This window comes from Protomyctophum bolini (assembly GCF_963924005.1).
Source record: "Protomyctophum bolini genome assembly, chromosome: 20".
Taxonomy (NCBI): domain Eukaryota; kingdom Metazoa; phylum Chordata; class Actinopteri; order Myctophiformes; family Myctophidae; genus Protomyctophum; species Protomyctophum bolini.
In genome coordinates this window covers 14,158,605-14,183,928 of record NC_137881.1, presented here as the reverse complement: position 1 = coordinate 14,183,928, position 25,324 = coordinate 14,158,605, and the positions used below count along the sequence as shown (strand labels likewise).

General features: G+C 42.5%; 1 protein-coding gene across 1 annotated transcript in view; it reads right to left on the bottom strand.

Annotated features, from left to right (window-relative positions):
• Positions 1-12,328, bottom strand: part of ndrg2 (NDRG family member 2) — a 40,654-nt gene extending 28,326 nt beyond the window's left edge. Inside the window, exon 1 of the mRNA XM_080791980.1 lies at positions 11,925-12,328. The gene's annotated coding sequence lies outside the window, so the exon portion shown is untranslated. The remainder of the gene's footprint in view (positions 1-11,924) is intronic.
• Positions 12,329-25,324: the final 12,996 nt, after the last annotated feature.

The window sequence follows — 25,324 nt, the reverse complement described above, 5'->3', positions numbered from 1 at the left end:
AGCGAGGGGTCATGGCTCCTCCATGTATTTTTATCGTTTTTCATTTGCATAACTTAGTCATGGTGATTGGAATTAGCCTAAGTGACAGATTATGTATTAGCTCATGACACAAATACTAACGCTCATTTCCGAACAGACAGGTGGTCTCTGATAAAAAATATGTTAACCCATTTTGGGCGGGAATTAACCCCTTTTGGTGTTTTAAACATTATGTTATAATTTAGCTATTGAAAATCTACAAGCTCATAGGCGCGCTACGAGCTTGTAGGTCTGCTATATTTTTTTAATCGTGAAAATATTTCAGAAAACTGGAAGATTTAGAAGATCTTTTTTTAATTCCGAGGTCAGGTCAAAATATGTTAAACGATCGGAACGCCGTCGAATGGCTGAGTGGTCCAGCGGTTGTCAAGATTAGTTGTAGAGAGACAAACCCATTTGTAGACAGATGTGGTGCCCTTTACAGACTAGCCACGCCGCAATAATTGGGAATTACATCCCTACCTGTTTTATTGACGTTAAAAGATATAAACGAGTTTAGATGTCAGGCCCTTGTGGCGGCCCGAAACACTAGTTTTAGAAAATGTCAGATCTATCACAACGAATCACGACATGTTGTGAGCTATTTTTCATACAACAAATGAAGTGGTTACTGTTTAAATAATCTGTGCATGGCAAAAACCGGTTGCCAAAAAACGAAACGCACAACCCACACCAACTAACCATTTTCCTCCCTCATCAAGGACAAACACTCTGGATTACATAACGGTAGTGTGTTGTGGAACAAAGTGCTACTGACACTTTCCAGAACATTCCTCTCTAGCTCCTTAAACACTTAAACACCCCTGGCATTAACCTCGCGACTCTTAAAAGACACTTTATTTGTGATGAGCTGTCACACATTCTCGTGTCACTTGACCACATTTAAATCCCAAATTAGGAGGGTGTCCCGCACATTTAAACCCCAAATGTGGAGGCCGTCAAAAGGCATCAAGTTATCAAAATGCGAATTGTCCACCCGTCAACATGCAACATGCTGAAACGTTCCAGCTGCAACAGAGAATATTTGTTTTTGCCCCAGGTTAGAAACCCTTTTGAGTGCCCAAATGCATAGGAATAATATGAATGGAGTTTGGGCAATGCATTGTCTATAAATAGGGTGCTGTGTGGACGTGTGGGAACAGACAGGCCATTGTGTTGCCTGCCCTATCTGCGGCTGGCCCCAGGCCACCAGGCAGACACACACATTGTGGCACAGACACTAACTAACCTATATAAGGACTCTACACAGTAGAGAAACCTCACAGGCTCACACAGCAGCCAAGAAGAGGCTCACTAGGCCTGTATATTATAGCAGTGGTTTTCAACCAGTGGTCCTTGAGGGGGCTCCAGGTGGTCCCCAGCTAAATGTTGGAGAGTTGGTAACCAAATGGACCCTTATAGATCTTTAAGTCTTGAAAGTGTCAAATTAAACTTACACTCTCAAGAGGTACAATTATTGTTAAACATCTGAGGCTGCATTACTTCATCTGCATTACTTAATTTACAAGAAGTCTACACAATTAGATAATGTAGAATAATTGTTATTTTGATCTTTTTCTCTGTTATCTTTCCTAATGATTCCACATCAATACAGCATGTATGGACAGAATCTTATCCAACAAAATATTCTATGTTTTGAGTCTCAGAGGCTAAATCTCATCATATGGTGGTCCGTGGCTCAAATGCAAAATAAATAATGGGCCTTGATATCAAGATCAAGATGTTGTTATTCAGAACAGTGATTTATTTTATTTGTACATGAGACCAGTAATGGTTCATTAATTTGGTTCCAAACTAATCTACTGTAGCTGGGGACCCTGGAACCTCCTCAAGGAGCCCATATCGAGAACCACTGCTGAGCCACAAAGTGATGCAAAAGGTGATGTCCAAATGAGGCTGTCCGTCTGCCTCTTTGGGTACGGCATGTCACTCTGTCCGCTAATCTGTCCACGAGAGGGTGCCGAAGCAACTCTGCACACCTGTGGCTTGTGCTCAAGTATGCACTAAAGTAAAAATGCAAGTCCTGATATTCACAACTTCTGACAAATAATGATTCCTCAGAAAACAGCCAGACATAAAAAGGGTCACCATGGCAAATCTTTACCTTTTTTCTGCTGGCCCACTGTCAATGGTGCTATAGCATGTACATAGTGGCACACAGCAAAGTCTGCATTAGTATTACTCTGGGTGTAAAACTAGACCTACTGTATAAAGCTCCGTTTTACACAGTTCATGTTAACACTGGGTCATGACCGAAAGAATAAGGTCGCGAATACAAGCGGCCGAAATGAGTTTTCTTCGACGGGTGGCTGGCATCTCCCTTAGAGATAGGGTGAGAAGTTCAGTCACACGAGAGAGACTCGGAGTAGAACGGCTGCTCCTTCGCCTGGAAAGGAGCCAGCTGAGGTGGTTCGGGCATCTGGTTAGGATGCCTCCCTAGGGAGGTTCTCGACGCACGGCCCACTGGGAGGAGACCCCGGGGCAGACCAAGGCGCAGTTGGAGGAAACACATCGAATCACTGGCTTGGGAACGTCTCGGAATCCCCCAGGAGGAAGTCACTAATGTTGCTCTGGAGAGGGAAGTCTGGAGCACTCTGGTGGAGCTGTTGCCCCGCGACCTGACTACGGATAAGCGGTTGAAGATGGATGGATGGATGTTAACACTGAGGAAAGGGTCCTGCGTTATACTTGAACTCTGAGAGGTCAGAGTCAGACTAAAAGACTATGCCACAGCCCACCGCCACGCCAGAATGTCATTGTACATACATACTATATGAGCATGTGAAATAAAAAACAAGTCAACACCCTGTGGAGGAAGAAATCCTCCAAAAACACTGCCGATGATGGATTGGCCACACTCTTCGCAAAAAAAAAAAAACCTGCATTAAAATTGAATATCACAAGATATGCCCCGTTTGCCCTGCTCTGGAACCCACACGGGAGAAGGAAGAGGGGCAGACCACGACACACCTGGCGCCGTGACATGGGTGCAGATGTGCAGAGATCTGACCACGGCACACCTGGCGCCGTGACCTGGGTGCAGATGTGCAGAGATCTGGCCACACATGGGGACAGCTGGAGAACACTGGCCCAGGACCGGGATGTCTGGAGAGCTCTTGTTTGTGGCCTATATGTCCAAAGTTGGGTTTGAACCCATTTTATTTTTATTTTTTTACCATTGAGCTAATAGAGCCGGCCTGCTTGCTCAGGGGATAAATTGAATCTTGACCATCAGGTCAAACTTCTTGTCAGATCCTGTGTCTAGATGAGACATAACCTTTGACACGATCTAAATGTTTTGCAACAAAACAGTTTTAAGGACATGTCACACCAACGCAACTCCTAGGAACTGCCATTGGGTTTGCATGGCCGAGTTGCATGGCGAATCCTTGGTGCCGTTTGGGCCGAAGAGCACGGAGACCAAATACAACCATCCCAATTGTAATAGTTAGTGTTATATTGTATTAACATACTCTACCATACAGATTGGACAACATTACATTTTATTTGTATAAATTAAAATATGAATATAATTATATTGAGGCTTTAAAGGACAACTTTAGTTTTTTTGTGTCATTTTTTTTTAAATTTGCTGCTTTCTTTCGTTTTAGCGATTTTAGCTTTTTTTGACAGGGGGGCGGGGGCATTCGAACATGGGGCTAAATGCGTCCTTTTTTACAAAAGGTTATGGCAATTTCTTTATTAATATTTGCTATAGTCCTACTAATTTCATCTGGCCTCAAAAGATCACAGGATCTACTGAATGTGAAGGTAGAGGTACTAGGGGGATGCCATGTGTGTCATAGGCTCAATATGTCAGTTTGTCCCATTCAATAGATCCCGTGATATTTTGTGGCCAGATATAATTTATTTTGGTCTAGTAGGACTATACTAAATAATACAAAAATAAATCACCATCTTTTTTGGTAAAAAGAATACATATTTAGGACGAATGCCCTCGCCCCCCTGTCACAAATAGCTAAAATCGCTAAAACAAAAGAAAGCGACAAATGAAAAACAATTAACACTCATCTTTTACTTTCTTTAATAACAATCTGAAACATGAACCTTGGTTGAAAAAAACTAAAGTTGTCCTTTAAGGTTAGTTCACGCCACGGTACGTTTTACAAACTGCTCACCGATGGTAAGTGGGATTTGAATAGAGTGGATGAAAAGCGTGGTAGATACTAGATACACAAAGAGACAATGGATCAAATATCCCTGGATACACTGACTGAATCCCCACACACACAGATTCTGCAAAGCAAATCAAAATGTTTACTTTGTAGTCCTATGTGTATTCAGTAATGTTAGCTCTGACAAATAATCCTGATGTTATGTTACCTCTGACAACTTGGAACATGTTGAGCTGTCTACACAGCAACACGGGGGGCATGCGCTATAGTCTGACCGCCCGTCAGTCAGACATACGTGGCCGGTTAAAAACAACCAAAGCGCTGGACTGCATAAAACAGAAACATATACAGTAGAAAATACACAAAATCTTCAATAGAAAGAATTTCACAAAATTACAGAAAGAAAATACTATAAAAAAGGGGAGGACACAGCAACATATGATTAAGAAAAGAGGGGCATATGGTATTAAAAGGCCAGGGAGAACATGCATGTTTTTGCCCAGTCTGCCCAGTCCCTCAGTTTGCCCAGTAAACAAACACTAAAGAGGCAATTACACCCACAGACCAAAGCATCATTGGGTTAACAACACTATCGCACCATGGCACCATCAACACCTTCACACCCTCACATGTTAAATTACTTGGCATTTAAAAATGTCAAACACCGATAATAAAAAAGTAAAATAGAAGAATGTCTAGTCGGTGACCGACTAGACATTCTTCTATTTTACTTTTTTATTATCACATTATTTTATTTTTTCTGTTTCATACTGTCGTGCTGTTATGGAGCTAGATTTCCCTCAGGATCAATAAAGGTGATTATCTACATTGTCTAATGTCTATCTAGTATAAAAGATCTGCCTGCCTATCTATCCACACACATTATAGTAAAGTAAAGAATGCATTCTACATCTGGTCACAGTTGAAACAACATCTGGGTCATCCGAAACAACAGGTCTGCTGATATGAAGATGATGTCTGACACAGTATAGTTATAATGAATTGAATTGCATTTTTATAGCGCTTTTCCAAATGCTCAAAGCGCTTTACAATGGTTCATTCATTCATACATTGGGAGGTGAACAGTCGACGCCAGCGTCCTCAGTCCCTTCCCACATTCACACACCAATGGTGGCGAGCTCACACCAACCGACTCATTGGAGGCAATGTATGGTTCAGTGTCTTGCCCAAGGACACTTCGACATGTGGACAGGAGGAGCCGGGATTCGAACCACCAACCCAGGGATCATTGGACAACCTGCTCTACCTGAGTTATGCATTATACGCCTCTGTGTATAATGCTAGAGGATTCCATACCTCTAGCTCTATTATTTTGTACCAGCACTTACTATGCAACACTATGCAACACAACAATAAAACAAAGGAATTCAGACTTTGGGTGACTAGAATACAGATAGGGAAACGATATAAGCAAAACTTCCAAATTGACAGTCTATAACAGCATGATTATTCAAGTGCGTGGCTATATTTGCAATTCTCAAGATGGTTTCGGGACATCTCATTTGGGACATTAACAAGTTACGACATCCTCTATCGCCTATAGGTGAAATAAAACCATCAGTGCACCTGTTACTTCAAATACTATTCCATGCTACTACTCTACAGCAATCACCGACCTAGCAAAGCCATATCTACGTAACAGTCAACACTCTGATGGGTTGGCAAACAATGCAGGAGTAAAAGCTAATATTGGCATTTGGCAGAGCCAATATAGAAGGTGAGAGCATGACTGCTCTTGAGTTTACGCTATCCTGGCGGATCCAGAGCATTTAAGCATCTGTGGAAGTGCTTTAGCACATGTTTATGCTTCAGTGAGTTGGACAACGTGTCATATGTGCAGGAGATGTGCAGAAAGGCCTTTTAGTCAAGGTGTTATGAAACATCACTCACAACATACCAGATAACATTTTAAAACAACAGGGGTTTCATGGAAAACCTGGAGTAATGCTGCCTTTAGTGCCTTTTGTATATTTGCGTTTTCATAGTCTGTGTCGATGTAGTTTGTAGAACAGAGTGTTTTTGTTGTTTTGTAACATTTTCCCACTCATATTTGCTACAATGTACTCACAATGAAAACACTTATATAATATGCACATCTGTATCACGCCATTACAACAGTGGTTTTCAATCCAGGCCCATTATTTATTGGACATTTGAGCAACGGACCACCATTTGATGATATTTAACCTCTCAGACCCAAAACTTAAGGCGACAACAGGCAAACCTTGATCAAAATAATAATTATCCTACAATCTCTAATTGTGTAGACTTGTGTAGTAAAGAGAAACCAAATGGACCCATACGGGTCCAATTTGGTTTCATTTTACACTCTCAAGAGTTAAAGATCTATTAGAGTGACCATTTGGTTATACCGACTGTCCATCATTTAGCTGGGGGACCACATGGAAACCCCTCAAGGACCACTGTGGTGGTCCCTGGACCACTGGTTGAGAACGACTGCATTAAAACAAAACTAGACTGCCCGTGGGCATCCAGGTCAATAGAAAGGTCACAGCGTCTGATAAGCCAAATGTGGTTCCATCCACACACTACAGCCCTACAGATGTTTCAGTTGGCTCTGCCTCATGGAGATGAAGTCCAGCCCCCACAGAGAAAGGTCACAGGATGCAATGTGCCGTTTTCATTTTCACATGAACAATGACATTCATAACAGCATGAATAGCAAATGATGAACACGGGAAATGTTTTAGTGACTGTGCAACAACTCGGTAATGGGGTCAGCCCAGTCAATAGTCACCACAGCAACAAGATGGGTCAGCACAAAGACAATTAAAACATGTGACCTCGTGGGAATCACATTTGGGTCCCAAACATGCCAATCGTCTAGCCAGTGGTTTTCCAACCAGTGGTCCGGGGACCACCAGTGATCCTTGAGGGGGTTCCAGGTGGTCCCCAGATAAACGTAAATGATGGAGAGTTTGTAACCAAATGGACCAGTAGGCTATAGATTTTTAACTCTTGAGAGCGGAAAAAAACCAAATGGACCCTTATGGGTCCATTTGGTTTAAATGTACGCTCTCAAGAGTTAAATTATTGTTAAACATCTGCATTACTAACTTTACACAATTAGAGAATGTATAAGAATTAAGAATTGATATTTTGATCAATGTTTGCATGTTATCTCTCCTATGGCAACAGCATGGAATTGTGGACAAAATCTTATTCAATGACAACAAAATATTCTAAGACAGGTTTTGGGTCTGAGAGGCTAAATGTCCTCATGGTGGTCCGTGGATCAAATGCAGAACGAATAATGGACCTTGAATGGTTTCATTCTGTTCCTGTTCTTTTTTAGATTGTGATAATGTAAATTTCTTAATGAATGATACATATTTTATAAAAACAAGCAGGAAATATGTCTACTCAAAGAACTTTGAAACAACTGAAACAGAGAAAATGTATGCAAAAGTAAAAATCACACCCGTGTGAAGTAAGTGGTGCAACTCCGTGTGGGGGTCCCCGGTGGGGGGGGGGGGGGTGTTCCAGACCCACAGGAACGCACCCAGGGTGCCGGCCCGATTCCGGCGAGCCGCCCCGCATCCGAAACGGTTGAGAAATGACAGAGTTACAACCATGCTGTTTTCGTGCTCACACATACCCAGCCAGCCAGGCAGGGACCCGCACACACACACACACACATACTCACTTAACATACTTTTTAAGTGGTTTGCACCACTTAAAAATGACATGAGGTCCAATATGCTGACCATAAAAATGCTCCATGTTTATCACAAATCCATACATACATAACATACCATACATAACATACGTACCATACATAACATACCATACATACATAAGTACATTTCCCACATCGCCCAGCACTCTGCTGACAACGCTACAATTGTATACACCCGAGGCACTCTTTAGATAAAAATGTCCCTGTATACTATAGTGACAAACACAATATTCATGTTATGTTATGTTATGTTAGCTATACATTGCGCTTTTCACCTGATATTTAATTTAATACTCCTGACACTCATTGGGACCATTCTTGGGTCGAGGATGGGTCACGCGTAAACATTCCTTTATTTTTTGTTTCCTACATTTGTTTTATTTATTATTATTATATTTCAAAAGCTTAATTCGTGATCATGAATTAAAAACAAAATAAAAATTCAAATATTTTTCAAAAGAATTTCATATATCTTTTTTCTTTTCTTATATTTCTTTTTAATTAAAATAAATTCCATACTTTTTGGTGGAAAGAAATAACTTAAGAAGTAGTGAAAATAGTAGATCTACAAGCCCGTAGCTTGTAGATCCACTATTTTCACTAGTTTGGGTCCTGCAGGAGAGACAAAAAAGAGAGCCAAAACGTCTGTGAACCACTGGTCTAGATCGTGTATAGTCATGCTCTTTGCTCTCAGTCAGTGCTTAATTGCTGCTGGACCGTGGACGTTCGCACAAAAGCCTGAACAGAAGCAGGCTGCCCTGCAACTGAAACGCTCCCAGCTACCACAGTTTAATGATGTCAACATTTTTTATCCCCAGGGAGGCCACTATACGGGCTAGTGTGACCCAACAACAAACACTCAGTGATCTATATAGCAGCATCAGGCCAGCCAGAGGGAAGCCGCCATCCTCTTTCAATCCTACTGTTTATTTATGGACTGGAACAGATGCATGTGATTTGAATCCAAAAAACCTTCCACAATTCAATGGGGTTTATGCGTCAGAATCCTGGCTTAATCCAAATTACATTGTCAACACATTAAAGGGGGGTGGAAAAAATACAGGATCAGCCACGGAACTAAAATTGTCCTGACAGGTGGTGGTGGTGGTGGTGGTGGTGGTGGTGGGTGACAATATGTCATCAAAATAATATCCATCACAATGACAAATTAATCCTGTGAGTTTTAGAGCGAGCTTGTTATGTTGTTTAAGTGATTTTCACAGATCTACTGTTTGAGTATGGATTTTGACTTGCACCTCATGCAGCCTCACTGACAGTTTTCTGAAAAAGCTATGTTTCTATGTCAGTCGTTCTTCGATCTTTCAAAAATAGCAGACCTACAAGCTCATAGCGCGCCACTCGGTGGCGCGCTATGAGCTTGTAGATCTGCTATTTTTCTATAGCTTAAAGCATAACATAATGCTAACAGCAAAAGGGGTTCCCGCCCAAAATGGGTTAAGAACTTCACTAAACATCACGGTATCTTGAAATTGAAGCGCATCATTCCACTCGCTTTTGAGATGATATCACTGCAGCGGAACGGTAATAGAAACACGATGAGTGATTATGTTCCCTCACTCCCACTGTCTGACTCTGTTTGAAGCAACAGAGAATTGACATAATTTTGGATTGTTGGGGTGAATATTTTATTACTGGTCTGCTAATCACAGCTGGTTGTGCAACACCACATCTGTGAAACCTAATTAAGAGAACATTATTGCATGGGGAAATAGTTGTTGTGAGCTATACAAGAATTAAACAGCATCATGCATCGCCGGCTTTCCAACCGACATTTTAGTTACTACATGTTGTCTCATATCCACAAGGAGGAGCAGTGGACCGTCCAAAGCATTATGGGAATTGTAGTCCAGGAAGGAAGTGAGTCCAGTGTCGATGACATCCGAGACACTGGGCTCACTGCTAAAATCAAAAATATCTAAAACCACATTTTACACACAGAAAGTGTTCTAAATCTTCTAAACGTCATTAACATATATGTTTTTGCAAAAAGGGTGAAATGTCCCTTTAAGTGATATAAATCACAGTATATATATTGGCTTGATGCAACAGGTGTGCCACTATGCCTTGAGGTGTAAAAGTAGCCCGATAAAGCCCATTTCTACACTGGAATTTATTTAATTTGATTGTGTAACGGTAACCTACCAACTGGGCAAATAGTATGTACTCGAGTCACAAACTATACTATATAAACACCCATGGCATTTCAAATATATAGTAGGCCTACTTGATACTGCCGAGTACTTGACACTGCTGTGTGTGCCTGTCCATATCTCAACTTACATTTGAGAGCAAAATGTATAGGAGTGTGTGTGTGTGTGTGTGTGTGTGTGTGTGTGAGTGAGTGAGTGAGTGAGTGAGTGTGAGAGAGAGAGAGAGAGAGAGAGAGAGAGAGAGAGAGGCAATTTTTGCCTCTGATAGCAGGACATCATTATGAAAGAAAATATATTTTGGGTGCACCGCCCTTTGTGCACTGTGCAAATTTTGACACACACACACAGAGAGAGAGAGAGAGAGAGAGACAGAGAGAGAGAGAGAGAGACAGACAGACAGACAGACAGACAGACAGACAGACAGACAGACAGACATGACAGACAGACAGACAGACAGACAGACAGACATACAGACAGAGACAGAGAGAGAGAGTCAGACAGAGAGAGTCAGACAGAGAGAGAGTCAGACAGAGAGAGAGAGTCAGACAGAGAGAGGGGGGGGTAGTATCCCATGTGTCGTTCTCTGGCACTATGCCTATCAAACCAACCATCAGCAGGGAGGGCGATGAATGAAACAACATCATTTTGAAGCATGTATAGTCGTGAACTGACTCCATCACATCACCAGAGCCAATACGAGACCCCCATGGGGGTGTCACCATCAACACCACAGAGTAGACACACCCCCGTTTGACATTGACACACATTAAACCGCGGGTGCATGGTGCGCGCGACTGCGCGCAAAGTGAGTCGCGCCAACAACAGTCAGCGTTGGTGAGTCGAACCTGGCTCCAGCCACCAACCCCCCTCCACCCAACCCAACCCAAAGCCAGCCTTCTCTCCCCAAAAACCCAGACAGACACCAAAACCCAGACAAAGCAAAGCAACGCCTTTTCTTATTGAAAGATCTCTTTGACGGTCATCAGAATGATCGTCCCAGGCAGTAGCCTAGCCTACTACAAACCACGCTGATATCTTTGTTTTTGGAACACCCCGCATTGGCCCGCAATAAAAGATACGGACGGTGAAGGTCTCGGCATGTATATGGCTGGATGGATGGGGGAAGGGATCGAACTGGGGGTCGGTTTCAGGTTCATTGTTGTAGGATGATGGTCTCAAGTTCATGTTGTCCGAAGTGTGTCTCAACATTCGCCTCCTTCTCGCCGCCTTTGTAAGGCAAGCGCTATATGCCACGCTGAGAGCTTAGAGAGAAGCTGTCACTGTCTGGGAGGGAGGCGGACAACTCGGAACAAAGACCGCTGGCGATGCCACATGTGCGCGTCAATAATCTCTCTCTCTCTCTCTCTCTCTCACACACACACACACACACACACACACACACACACACACACACACACACACACACACACTCAGTGAAACTCACTCACTCTCTCTCTCTCTCTCTCTCTCTCTCACACACACACACACACACACACCCTATATATATCCGAGACGCACCCGACCTTTGTTTAAGCAGTTTTATTTTATAAATTATATTTTTCCCCCTGAAATGTGAAAATTACTGGACCGAATCTTTTGCATATGGATCATATAGGTCAGAGAGTCTTCATCGTGCAAAAAACACCCATCTATTGGAAATCAAAACGTTTTTCGTTATTATTATTTCGTTGTTGCATATGGCGTGCAGGATGGGCAATGAAAACAATGCATTGGATACTCCCTGGCTTATTGTCTATGTTTTAATATTCCTAGTGGTCTACAGGTAGCCTACTTTACTTAATGAGCTCAACACAAAACAACATGCATTGCAAACGATACCATATCATGTCAACTCACCCTTCAGTCAACAGCTGCAACAATCTCGTTTCTCCAGAGGAAAAATGGGAACTTCTAAATGTTGAGACCTCTTTCTTCTTGTCTTGGTTTTCTTCTCCTCCAACCTGACCCTCCAAATATCCCGCTTTCCGTTTGTTCCGTGGAGCGTTCGATCCTCTCAATTTCCACTTGTTTTTTTTTCTCCTCCTTTCTCCAGTAGGAGGAAATGTCTTTAAAAAAATATATATGTATGGACCGTTCAACCCGGTTCAATCAAACGGGGGGGGGGAGAATGGAAGATGGACCAAGTTTATAGTTTTGGGGCAGGATAAAAAGTTGTCCGCCACGAAATTTCCGATATTTTACGAGCGTGCGAGCCTTTGTTAATAATTAAATTCCTAGATATACGTAATTACGGGTTACGGGCAATCTCAACTACTAACGGTCGACATATAGGAGTGTTGGCGGTCGAAAGTCTGGCTTTATTCGTAGAGTGCGCCCCTCCTCTCCAGTTGGTACGGTCCCTGTTGTGAGTGGAGCAGCTTCACGCGCACGCATTCCAAGCTTCTAGTTACAGCTACGAGGTGAACGTGCTTGTTGCCTTGTTTACACACACGCGCGCGCGCGCTCTCTCACACACACACACACACACACACACACACACACACACACACACACACACACACACACACACACACACACACACACACACACACAAATAATACACAGCTTGATTTCTGGAAGACAAAAAGAACATATATTATGGGAAGGTTCACAGGGGATACCTGGTAGCCTATCCAGTGCTCAAAGGATATAAAAAGGAGGAGTATAGGCCTTAAATCACAACTAACAAAGACACATCTGTGACAAATCTGTGCCAGAGCCTGGAGCCTATAGGCCTACTATAGGCTGTGCTTTTTTCTGTCAAGCAGTGACACACTACAGTTAAAGTTACAGATGAACTTTTACTTTGGTATTATTTTCTGCCTATAGGCTATACTCGAATAAAGAGTTAAGAGGTGCAGAGATAATGTATACGGTCGGTAACATGAGAAATTTGGTCAAATGGGGAGAGGCTGCCTGTAGAATTGGAAGGTTTTCTAGTTCACCCCAGTCTACGTTCGCCTGGCATGCCCAGACTAATATGTGTAGACAAATCTGCCGAGGGCAATTTTGTTTTCTTCGCACTAGTCTGTACTCTGTACGTCTGGCAGATTTGTTTGGTTTCCGGCCAGGTTAAGTCTGAGCAAGACATCCCCTAATAACAGCTCCCATGCCATGCACTTAGACACCTGAGCAGCCATCTGTTGGGTGGAGCAGTACTTAAAACTAATTTGGTCCCCTGCGGACCAGAAAATACTCTCTTTTCTTTTCCACATAGAACACTAGCTCTCAACGCAGGGCAGAGTCGTTGTTGCAAAAAGCCAGAATGTCACTCATCAGCTCTGCGATTATGCAAGGCAGGTCACATTTTCCCATGGTGACACTCCACTTGGCTCCTCAAGACTCCACACAAAACACTGCATTTTCATTTCGCTAGACAGCCGCGGTTGACTGATAACATTATGTGAAGTTTGTGAACACACATTCATGTTATTTGCTGTTTGCTGTTTGGAAACACAATCTGGTAGACTCTAAATCAATTACGTAAATGGACCTCCAGCTCAGTGCAATAGTGGTGCTGTCTGTGGTGAGCCAGCTATTTGTTCCACCCGAGCAGCGCTCTGAAATGTATTGGAAAGCAGTGAATGTGCAGCACTGTGAATTGTGCCATTCATTCCATATGAACCAGCTGGCTTGTAGTACTTCACTGGATCAAACAAAAAAAGGGTTTAATTTTCCCAACTGGGCTTACACCCCACCTACACAGCAGAACCCATGGGGCTCTCAGAGACTTTTGCCCCTGCATGCCTCAGAAGAAACACGTACAGCGGGGGTCGGTGGTTTAAATAGCATCTTTAGTCATACAGCTGCAAGAAGAGGCTAATAAGAGATGGGTTTCATCATAAACATAGTTCTTCTGGTGAAACCTGGACTGTACAAAGTGCACCTGCACCTGTCTAGAATTCTACTTTTGAACTCAACTAATAAAACCTTTTAACTATAACTTATTTATAGAGCACAAAGTGTTATAGCCTACAGGTTAAAAACAGCAAAATAACAAAGAAAAACAGATCAGTACAAGAAAACATACATGCATAACAAACATAAAAAACTGTTGCACCGTCTTATTGCACCAGTTGGTTTTGTTTGCTTTTTTATGTATCTTATCTGTATGGCAAGGGGTGTTTTTTGTTTGTTTTATCTCTTCTTCCAATATTTTATAGCTGCTCCACTCAGCTTTTTGAGTGGTGCAACCACTCCAAGGAACAGCTTTGTCCCTATGGGACTATGTTTAGAGTACCAAATGTGACTATGTTTAGAGTACCAATAGGGTACTCTAAACGTTTCAGACTGGTCTGATTTATTTTGCAATGAAATGTCATGATAGTACAGTACTACTGTATGTATTATTGTTGAGGCAAAGTCAATAACACTCACCAGCTGCGTAACATCGGTGGTTAGTGTTAGTGTCTTTAGAAAATAGACACACTTAGCACTGATAGCAGCAAAGCAAATAAAAATTAATCTAGAGACCAACAAGACAATTCTGTTTGAGCTCAGCCTGATTTATACTTATTAGCTTCCTAGTGTCACACTCCAAAAGTCTACAAGCTCACATAAATGAGCCTTTCACTCACTTAGTGAAATTAGTTGTTTGTGGGGTGGATAAGTGGGTATTTATTTACACTGTTATTCTTGTTTTCTTCTTGTCCGTATCTCCACTGCAGCCCTGCCTGCTTTTCCATGTGTAGCTTTAGCTTAATCATCAGTCATCCACACCCACATTTTTCACAAACCACAAAGGACCCTATCTTATCATCTCGTGGCAGCTGAGCTTCAGCTGAGAGGAGTCAGAGGACTCGCACATGCACGTGGGCATTACATTAACCTGAGCTGTGTCTGATGACCTAAAGTGACCTTGGCCATTCAATCAATCCTGGGCCAAGGCTGCTGTGTATCAATCTGTCTGATGCTCAAATCCAGAATGTAGTAGTATACTGCAAACTGCTTTTTTGCCTTCATGGACAGCGGATCATGAAAATCACACCCGTGTGAAGTAAGTGGTGCAACTCTGTGTGGGGGTGGGGGGGGGGGGGGGGGGGGAGTTCCAGACCCACAGGAACGCATCCAGGGTGCCGGCCCGATTCCAGTGAGCCCCGTGTCCGAAACGGTTGAGAAATTACAGAGTTACCGTGAGGGGGTCCCTCTAGTCTACTGTGCCCTCTACTGTACTGTACTGTCACTGTACTATATTGGCACACACTAAATCACCATATATACAGTTAATATGTGCGTGTGTGTTTGTGTGTGTGTTAGGTTACGCACATGTGGTGAAAAACAACCATGCTGTTTTCGTGCTCAGACTCACCCAGCCAGCTACCCAGGCAGGCAGCACCCACACACATAGTCACTTAAGGAAGTGGTTGCACCACTTAATAATGTGGTATGTACTAATTTGTACCATTACTGTCCCCTGAATGGCCTTGGTGTGTATTTGTGGGTATTTCCAAATTTGCGTATTTGATTGAATGCAATTGCTACTGTATGTATTTGCTAGCAGTGTGAATGCAGGACCCTGAAGCCAACCCTGCAGAAGTCTCTAGATTGGTGATACACCAGAATGTTGTGTGCAGTACTTAACATCAGCAAGAGTACACATGTTACCAGCATGAATCTGTATGATGGAATGCCAAGGGTGAGCCAGAAAACAGCAGCCAGGAGAATGAGACTAGTAGGACACTGCCAAAGACACCAAGAGCTTCCAGCCAGCGAGTTAGTGCTGTGGGAAGTGGGAACCAACACACTGGCACTGGCACGAGGACGTACTACATTAACATATGTGGATGTACTCAAGAAAGAGTCAAAACACAGGAGCGCAAAGCACCAACGAGCTGGTCAGATGTATGGAGAACCGGGATGACTGGAAGCAACGATGGAGGGCTCGTCTGAGGACGACCTAGAGAGAGTGTGTGTGTGAGCGTGAGTGTGTATGCGCTAGCACCTAGCAGTGTATTGTATATGTGCGTATTGTTGCACAGGGTTTGGCATTCCTTACACATCAGGCCACAGTGTGCAGAAACCAACGAACCACAATATAACCATACCAGGCCAGCAGTTGTTTAATCAATGACATGAGAAATAATACATCACCACTTATTTATCACCAAAAAACAAAAGCCACGTTTTGTTTTTGCTCCGAAGTCAACAGAACAATGGCCGCCTTGCACAGCGTGGTACAGGTGCCGTTTGTTTTCTGATAAGCCAAAGGCAGACTGGCTGTATAGAGGCTATAGCCAGCAGCAGGTTATTTGTGGAACAATTTATTGGCACTGCATGCACCAGTTTCACAGAAAACACAACTTCTTTGCAGTCTGTAAAAGTGTGCTCATTTCACCAACCATGCAGGCATGCATAGTCACAATATTTTTTTATGAGAAAAAACACATTCCACAATCAGTTTAAATGTTACTAATCATATCAAAACAGCAGGCATCCAAATGAGATATCCACACAAATGTGGATGTGTCGTTTTGCAAATTATCTCTTCATTGCTCCGCGTTTGGATTATTATGTTTTTCTTCTCCCAGTCGTTCAGTTCATATGATGTTTTTGCATAGTATTGTACGTATATTTGTCTGTCATTAATGTTTTTCGATTAATTGAGTAGTACACGAGGACCCCAATGGAAACAAACCAATAGGCCTTCTTGGATTCATCCTTTTAGCAGACCATGTATACTTCCCTGTGCTTGTCCATGCAATTGCTTAATAAAGTCAACAATAAATAAAAAAAGTCTTGGCATACAAAGAAACCAAACCAAACTCAGCTTCTTCTATGCAACGGTAGAGTCTGTTCTCCTATACGTCAGTGAATGCTGGACCCTGAAGCCAACCCTGCAGAAGTCTCTAGATGGGTGCTACACCAGACTGCAGCGTGTAGTACTTAACATCAGCAAGAGTACACATGATACCAACGAGAACCTGTAAACCAGGAGAATGAGACTAGCAGGACACTGCCAAAGGCACCAAGAGCTCCCAGCCAGAAAAGTAGTGCTGTGGGAACCAACACACGGGCACCGGTCACGAGGATGTCCCACATTAATATATGTGGATGACTGTGCTCAAGAAAGACGCAGGAGCGCAAATCACCAACGAGCTGGCCAGATGTATGGAGAACCGGGATGACTGGAAGCAACGATGGAGGGCTCGTTGGTTCAGTCGGTCCCCTGGGTTCATTTTCACATTCATTTTTCAAAATTGTTCTGCGCCTCTCTCTCTCTCTCTCCTCTTCTCATGTGAACTATCTCTCGTCTCGTCACTCTATCTGTAAGGAACCATTGCAGCTGTTGCCAATTCCTCTCACTATACTTCCACTGCGGTGATGAGTAATGGCTGTATAGTACTTCATCTTGATCCACTAGTAGGGCGGCCATAGTTGAATGGACGGAGAGCCTGCAGTGGCAGGCTGAGGGTCTCAGGTTTGATTCATGGCCCTGGCTACAGTATGTCAAGGCATTATGCCTGAGCAAGACACTTTAATAATACCCTAACTGCTCCCCCCCTGCGCTCAGCACTTACATAGCTGCCTGTCGTTCTCCACTGCTTTGGAGCCACTGTTTGGTTGAAGATTGTAGACGGCCCACAGACCCTCATTTGATGTTTCATCTTGGAACCTTGCTAATCTTACCCACCTATGACCACTCACCCTGGGCATAGAAGCCAGCAAATAAAAGCAGATCAACAAACCCAACGTGTGTGCCCCTCAACTATAATGATATATCAACTGGCTGGCTCCATGTGATGCCATCGATCCTCCAGACGAGAGCCAGGAGGATCGAAGGCATCATGTGGAGCCAGCATGTCATAAACCAGCTAGGCTTTAAGAGAGCAAACCCAATAACAGCTCCCAATGCGGTGAGTGTGCTGGTATGGCTACCGGCCATACCATCCGCCAGAGGGACATCCAACAACACACACCATCCTCGCCTTCAATCCCCAGCAAGCCGGTTGGTGACGACCTAGAGGCGTAAGTAAGGTTAAGTCATATAGTATTAGTGACTTCACTATTAAATAAGAGGAATTAATGATGATCTCATGATAAATTCATGATTGATTAATTAAGAGTTAATCATTAATTAGGCAATAATTAATTCATTAATTTTCCCCCTATGAGGAACTGTTAGGCCTGATCGTTGCAGCCCTATAGATCAGAAGTTAGCACTGTTGCTGTAGTCATGTACCCGACAAAGAAACGTGCGTACTGGACACCAAATAAAACATTTCTACACCTACATCTTTTTTTATAGCACTCATATAGAAGGGTCGTGGGTTCAAATCCCACTGGGGCCTTTCTGTGTGGAGTCTGCATGTTCACATGGGTTTGCTCTGGTTTCCTCCCACACATGATGATGCTATAGACACAAATTCCTGCCAGTGCCTTTATGCAAGTGAAGTCACTGATCTTATGGTACATTAACACGTGCACTGAGCGTCATATCACGCTTGCTCCACTCAACGCATGAGGCAGGTGTGCATGTCGCAGCTGCACTTAGTGTGTTATTAAAAAAGACCAACCCAGTATTGGATTGACAGAAATAAAATCAGACAGACATTTGATTACAAAGTTTCAATCGAGCGAGGTGTGAAATTGATAAAAGTCCAGCAACTATTTTGTCTGTTTTGTGACAAAATAGTCAAATAGCTTGTGTACAATCAAGTTAAAATAGACGGACATCAGGCCTTTCTCTTTCTCCCGCCCTGCTTTCAGCACTGCTGCTGGAAAAAGGCTGCTGCCTTGACCCATCTGCAAAAAACAATGGTAGTTTCATACTGTGTACATTATGTTTGTAATTGCGTAAGAGTTTATTTTCACCATTTGCAGATCCTGATCTGGATCTTTAAACCAGTCCAGAATGAATTATAAATTAATTGTAAAAAAAAGAAAGAAAAAAAGAAAGAAAAAGAATATGTATATATATAATAAATCACACTCGTGTGAAGTGAGGGGTGCTCTTATCTAAAGCAGGAAAACGATATGCACATCCCAGTTTCAGAATACGGTGCTGGACCCAAAAATTACTGAATGAAGAAAAAAGTGGAAATAAAAAAGACGGGGAGCAGAATTATATCGGGTGCTCTTATCATCACACATCATCGTACAATCATCACATTCCGTGCTATAGTACAAACATACCTACACACAAAGCTGAGCAGAGGAGGGGCTAGTGCCCCTCAAAAAAATCTCTTTCAGGTTTTATAATGTTACATTGCACAACCAAAATGTGATTCTATTCTGCTTTAATATTGACTTTGCTATTCCAGACAATGGACAATATAATTATTTGTGCAACATTTGGTCATCCCAAAAGCGTCAATGTGCTGAATATAGCTGTCCATATTTGGGAATTGTTTTTGTACTACCTACAGTATGACTGTTACGTCAAGCACAGGCTTATATAAAGATATTACAACATTTGTCGGACAGTACTAGCATGTACAAGACTTAATGAGACTTAATGGCCACCAATATGTATTCTTGTCGAGATCCGCCTCATGGTACAGGCATGTACATTTATAATGAAAACTTTGTCTGCATGAAGCACCATTTAGACAGCGCCAAGGAGAAGATCACGGCAATGAAGCAGAACTGGGATGAAAAGTTATTATCTGCAGAGCAAACTATCAACGCCTTGGCGGACGAGAAGCAGGACCTGCTCCAGACAATGGACAAAACCTTGAAACAAATCCAAAGCACGTTGAAGGAGAAGGAAGAAGAGATCGTTGCACTCAAAAAGAGTCTCTGTATTCAACAGGAGAACTACAAGAGGGTCCTGTCTGAGAAGCAAACACTCGTCATAGAGGAGAATATACAGCACCAGTACCAACTGCACCTCACCCAAGAAGAACTGAGAACCAGACAGCCTCTATGCATGGAACAGAATTTCAGGGATGCAGAGACAATGGCGGAGTTTCAGTCAATGGCAGAGTCCCTCCTACAACTCCAAAGGAGGTTGGGGGAGAAGGACAAAGAGATCACCCACCTCAAACAGACAAATGCTGAAGATAACGAGGCTTTGACTAAGAAGAATGGACACCTGCAGAACCAACTGGAATTTGTCCAGGAAGAACTGAGAAACAAAGATCTTTATTGTAGGTGCATGGAGGAGAAAATTAAATTAGGGAAGGAGAGACAGGGACTAGCGGATGAAAACGAGGCTTTGGCTAAGAAGAATGGACAACTCCAGGACCAGTTGGAACTCATCCAAGATGAGCTGAGAACAAAAGAGCGATATTGTAGGTGTATGCAGCAGGAGAAATTGGAGGAGAGACAGGGACTAGTTGATGAAAATGAGGCTTTGGCTGAGAAAAATGTGCAACTCCGGAACCAGCTGGACTTCATCCAAGAGGAATTGAGAACCAAAGAGCTTTATTGTAGGTGCACGGAGCAGGATAAATTGAAATTAGGGAAGGAGAGACAGGGACTAGCTGATGAAAATGTGACTTTGTCTAGGAGGAATGGGCAACTCCAGAACCAACTGGACCTTGTACAGGAAGAGCTGCAGAGAACAAAAGAGCCTTGCAGCAGGTGCACACAGCAGGACAAACCAGGGAAGGAGAGACAGGTACTAGCTAGCGATGAGGCCGTGGCCAAGAAGAATGCGCAACTCCAGAACAAACTGGAGCAGATCCAGGAAGAGCTGAGATCCAGGGAGACTCATTGGTACTTGGCATTTAGCATGGAGAAGGAGAAATGGGTGAAGGACAAACAGGTTTTAGCTATAGAAAACAAGGCTTTGGCTGAAAAGCTCCACCTCGTCCAAGAGGAATTGAGAACGAGAGAGAATCGCTGGTACCTGGCATTTAGCATGGAGCAGGAGAAACGTGGAAAGGAGAGACAGGGACTATCGGGAGAAAATGAGGCTTTATAGGAATGTGAAAGTCCAGTACCAATCTATGGATGGACATCTGGATAACCCTCTATAGGCTGAGGACATGTGCCACAGAAGTTGGGAGCCACAATACTGTTCAGAAGAAGCTGGAGAGAATTTAGTATAGCTATCTGATGCCGTCGTCTAAAGCACAGTTTCTCAACATGCGCCCCAGGGATCACTAGAGGTCCAAATTGACCCCTCATGGATCTGTTAACTGGGTCTGTTAAAGGGTATTTGGTTCCATTTGAGTTAAATTAACACTGTGGATTGTACAGTTTAGGTCCCAGAGACCTATTAGTCAAAGATCTCAGGAGTTCTGTCTGAGATCCACATGGGAGCCACACCTATTATACAGTCCATTATTGGACCCTGTCTTATTGTCGGACAGAAAGCTCCTACAAAGATAGGAGCTTTTTACGTTTGCTTTTGTGCGTGACCCCGTGATGTAATGTTTGTGTGCCCCAAAGGCGGCCCGCACTTCACACAAGTGTCCTTTCTTCCGACATGTACTTGATCATACTACACTACAGCCACACACGAAAGCATCAAAAGTAGCAGATCTGCACGCTCGAAACACGGCTCCTGAAAAGCAACGGTTTTGGACATATCAGGTCTCCGCGCAAAAGAGGCAATAATGCTTCCCATGGTGACTTCATACTAGTCATGGCACATCTTTCATTTTTATGCAGACGACAATTATATGTTCTGGTGAAGTCCAACAATCCTACAAACTTGTCACGCTTTGGTTAACTGTCTAGCAGATATTAAAATACTTGATGTCAAATAATGTCCTTTATTCGAACTCGGACAAACTAACCAAAATAACACATTGACAAAATTGTGTTTTAATGTCTTAATTATTAATTATACAATATTAAATAAATAAAATAAAAACATTAAAATGTAATACAAAATGTTAATAGGCTCCAAGTTGTACAGAACACCTCCCTAAGGATTTGATGTTTATTTATTAGACCCCATATTGAGTTAAATTGATAAGAACTATATAGAACTGGTGGTTAACCCCTGGTGATATGGAACGGTCGTTATCTTTTTAAGAAAACGGTTGAATCATGGTTTTTAGAAGAGGTTGCAGAATAGCTAAATAGTTATTTTTATTTATGCTGTGTTTTTAGTTTTATCGTTTATAGTATAATGTTTTTACTGTTATATGTTCCAATGAGTTCTCTGCAATGTGTTTTGTCCAAAACCAAGGACCACCGTGGAAATTATGTAAGAAGTATGTACCATGTGTTTTTGTTTTAATAATAGCCTAACGTCAAATAAATCGAGTTAAGGCCTAATTAAACTCCACGTAAAAATAGATATGGTTACATATACCCTTCACTCAGGGTATCCGTCGGCTACACAAAGCCCCCCCAGAGCTTAGCAATATATTCAGATACCGATGTTTAAAATAACAATTTAGCCGATAGTCGATACTTATACCGATATATGTTTATTTCGTTTTTGTTGTTTTTATTTCCCCCTTTTGTGCCAGGGAAACAAATACATCTTCAATACAAGAAATAAATGTTCAGAATCTACAGCTTGGTATAGGCTGCAGATATAACCAACACACAGACATAGCCAACGAAAAATGTATGCTTTATCAACAACAGATAAATATCGGCTACTGCCATCGGTTTATGTCAGTTTCATACCCATATGTGGCCGATACGTCTGTGCATCCCCAATACAGAGCAATACCGGAGAAAATAAGGGATGTGAAAGACGAAGAAGAAACATACGCAGCTAGCCAGGTAGTTTAAAAATGGATGTTAAGTATGTGGCTAACCTCGCGTAGTATGTAGCTGAGTATGTGAGCAAGTACACGTGTGTTTGGAACGTATCAATTAAGGATGCACCTTAAAATGGCCGATAGCCAATACCAATATTTGTTTATATAGTTTTTGTTGTTGTTTTTTCTCCCCTTTGTGCCAGGGAAACGGAGATTAGAATATGTAACATTTCCCAATTTGCAGCTAGTAAATTTGAGGCATCACAACAGATAAACATCGGCCAATGTGACAAATATGGCCTGATGCCATTTTGTATCGAAAGGCCTTTCCATAAATTAAAAAAAATTATAATGTTAATTTATTATTTCTAATTTCGGCACTTTATTTTTTGAGGGGTGCTCATGTGAAGAAGCCAAGTCTATGGACTTTTAATGTTTGTTTAGAGTACAATGTTAGTTTATAGGAGTGAGGCACCCTTCAGTTGGATTTTTGAGGGTCCTATGTCCAGCTTTTAGTGTGTGTGCAAACACAAACCTTGTCCTACACAAACATTTAATGCCATTGACAATGAATGGACACTTTTGAGTGTTCGTTTAAACGCAAACCTTGCGTAACACAAACATTGAAGACGAAGGTGAGGAAGCAAATTCGGATTGGCCGGAAATGGCCAATGATGACGATGATAAGAGCGCCCCTCGCTTCCTGCGGGTGTGATTTCTATAACTGTAGGCCCTCATTATACCTGATGAATAGTACTTTAACAGTTTTATTATTTTATTATTTATTGTTTTGCATTTCAATACTGTAATTGCATGTTTATATCCATCTTGGAATTAAGGTTGGACAGATCCTTTCTATATAGTTGCTGACAGTTCCTATTGTTGGTTCTTTTCATAACTGTTCTTTGATACGAGTTCCCTTTTTATGTAAAGGGAAGGTGTGTGTGTGTGTGTGTGTGTGTGTGTGTGCGTGTGCGTGTGCGTGTGCGTGTGCGTGTGCGTGTGTGTGTGTGTGTGTGTGTGTGTGTGTGTGTGTGTGTGTGTGTGTGTCATGAACAGGATTGGTCAGCAGGACGATTCAAACACAAATGATATAACATAACATAACATCAACATCTTTGTGTCTGACCTACTTAAAGTGGCCATGACGTCAGAGTTCTCTCTCGCTCTCTCTCTGTCCCCCCCCCCCCACACACACACACACACACACACACACACACACACACACGCACAATGACAGAGAAGGAATGAGAGTGGCAGAGAATGGCAGAGGTGTGTTGAGAGAGGAAATGGGAGAGATTCCTTGACATAGACAGACAGAGATCACATGGAGAGAGAGACAGGGAGCACAGACAGATGAGAGCGAATACACAGAGAGATAGAGAATACACACAGAAGACGGAAAGGGAGAAAGACATCCAATCTTGCCGGTTACCTATTTTCCCTAACTACAGTTTAAATTAAAGCTATATTCATATTCGGGACTAAAGGCTGTGTCCATTGACAACACAATACAATGCCACGTTTCAGCCAGTACAATTTCAAGATAGTTTGCTACTGACTTACTTTTTACTGTCCAGAGCTCATTTCATAAACTGCTGGACGATCAACACCACATTTCTTCTTTCTGCACTAACGTGGAAGCCCACTACTTTTTGTTCACATTATGTTCTATACTAGTTGTAATATTTACTACTTTTTGTCAGATTGTCAAGATTTGAACCCAAAGTATATCCACCTTTCCTGACTTTGCAAGATAACCTATGATGCGGCGGAAGTCAGTTTCGTTGTCCGGTTGAACTACCAGAGATGTAGGGAACTATGCAGGGATGTAGCTATGCAGAGATGTAGATGCAGAGATGTAGCTATGCAGGGATGTAGCTATGCAGAGATGTAGATGCAGAGATGTAGCTATGCAGGGATGTAGCTATGCAGAGATGTAGATGCAGAGATGTAGCTATGCAGGGATGTAGCTATGCAGAGATGTAGATGCAGAGATGTAGCTATGCAGGGATGTAGCTATGCAGAGATGTAGCTATGCAGAGATGTAGCTATGCAGGGATGTAGCTATGCAGAGATGTAGATGCAGAGATGTAGCTATGCAGGGATGTAGCTATGCAGAGATGTAGCTACTGTATGCAGAGATGTAGCTACAGTATGCAGAGATGTAGCACAACAGGACAAAGACTGGAAGTGGATTCACAAAGAGTTGTGAGGAAGGTTCTGTGCAAACCGCCTCACACGGCACTTGTCACCGAGTGGGTGACATGAAGCAATGGCCGGACGTTGACTATACCTAATTCTATTCAATCACCCTTAGTTGAGGGGATCAAGAAATTATTTTCAGGGCTTTTCAGGCTTTGGCCTGACAGCGCATCGTGTGTTCGAGTCCTGTTCATGACGACCGTTGCTGCATGTCTCTCCCCTTATCTCTCTCCCTCTTCTCTGTCTATCTTCACTTATATCAATAAAGCAAAATAAAATAGTAAAGAAAAAAGTAATTATTTTCACTCCAGTATAGTAATAATGAATTGCAATAATGAACACTTAAACCCTGCTGTAGACCAAAGGCCAAAGAGTTAATTTTGTTCCGTTCGTATACACTCACATCCGCTGCATCGCCTGACCCATAAACGTATAGAGAAA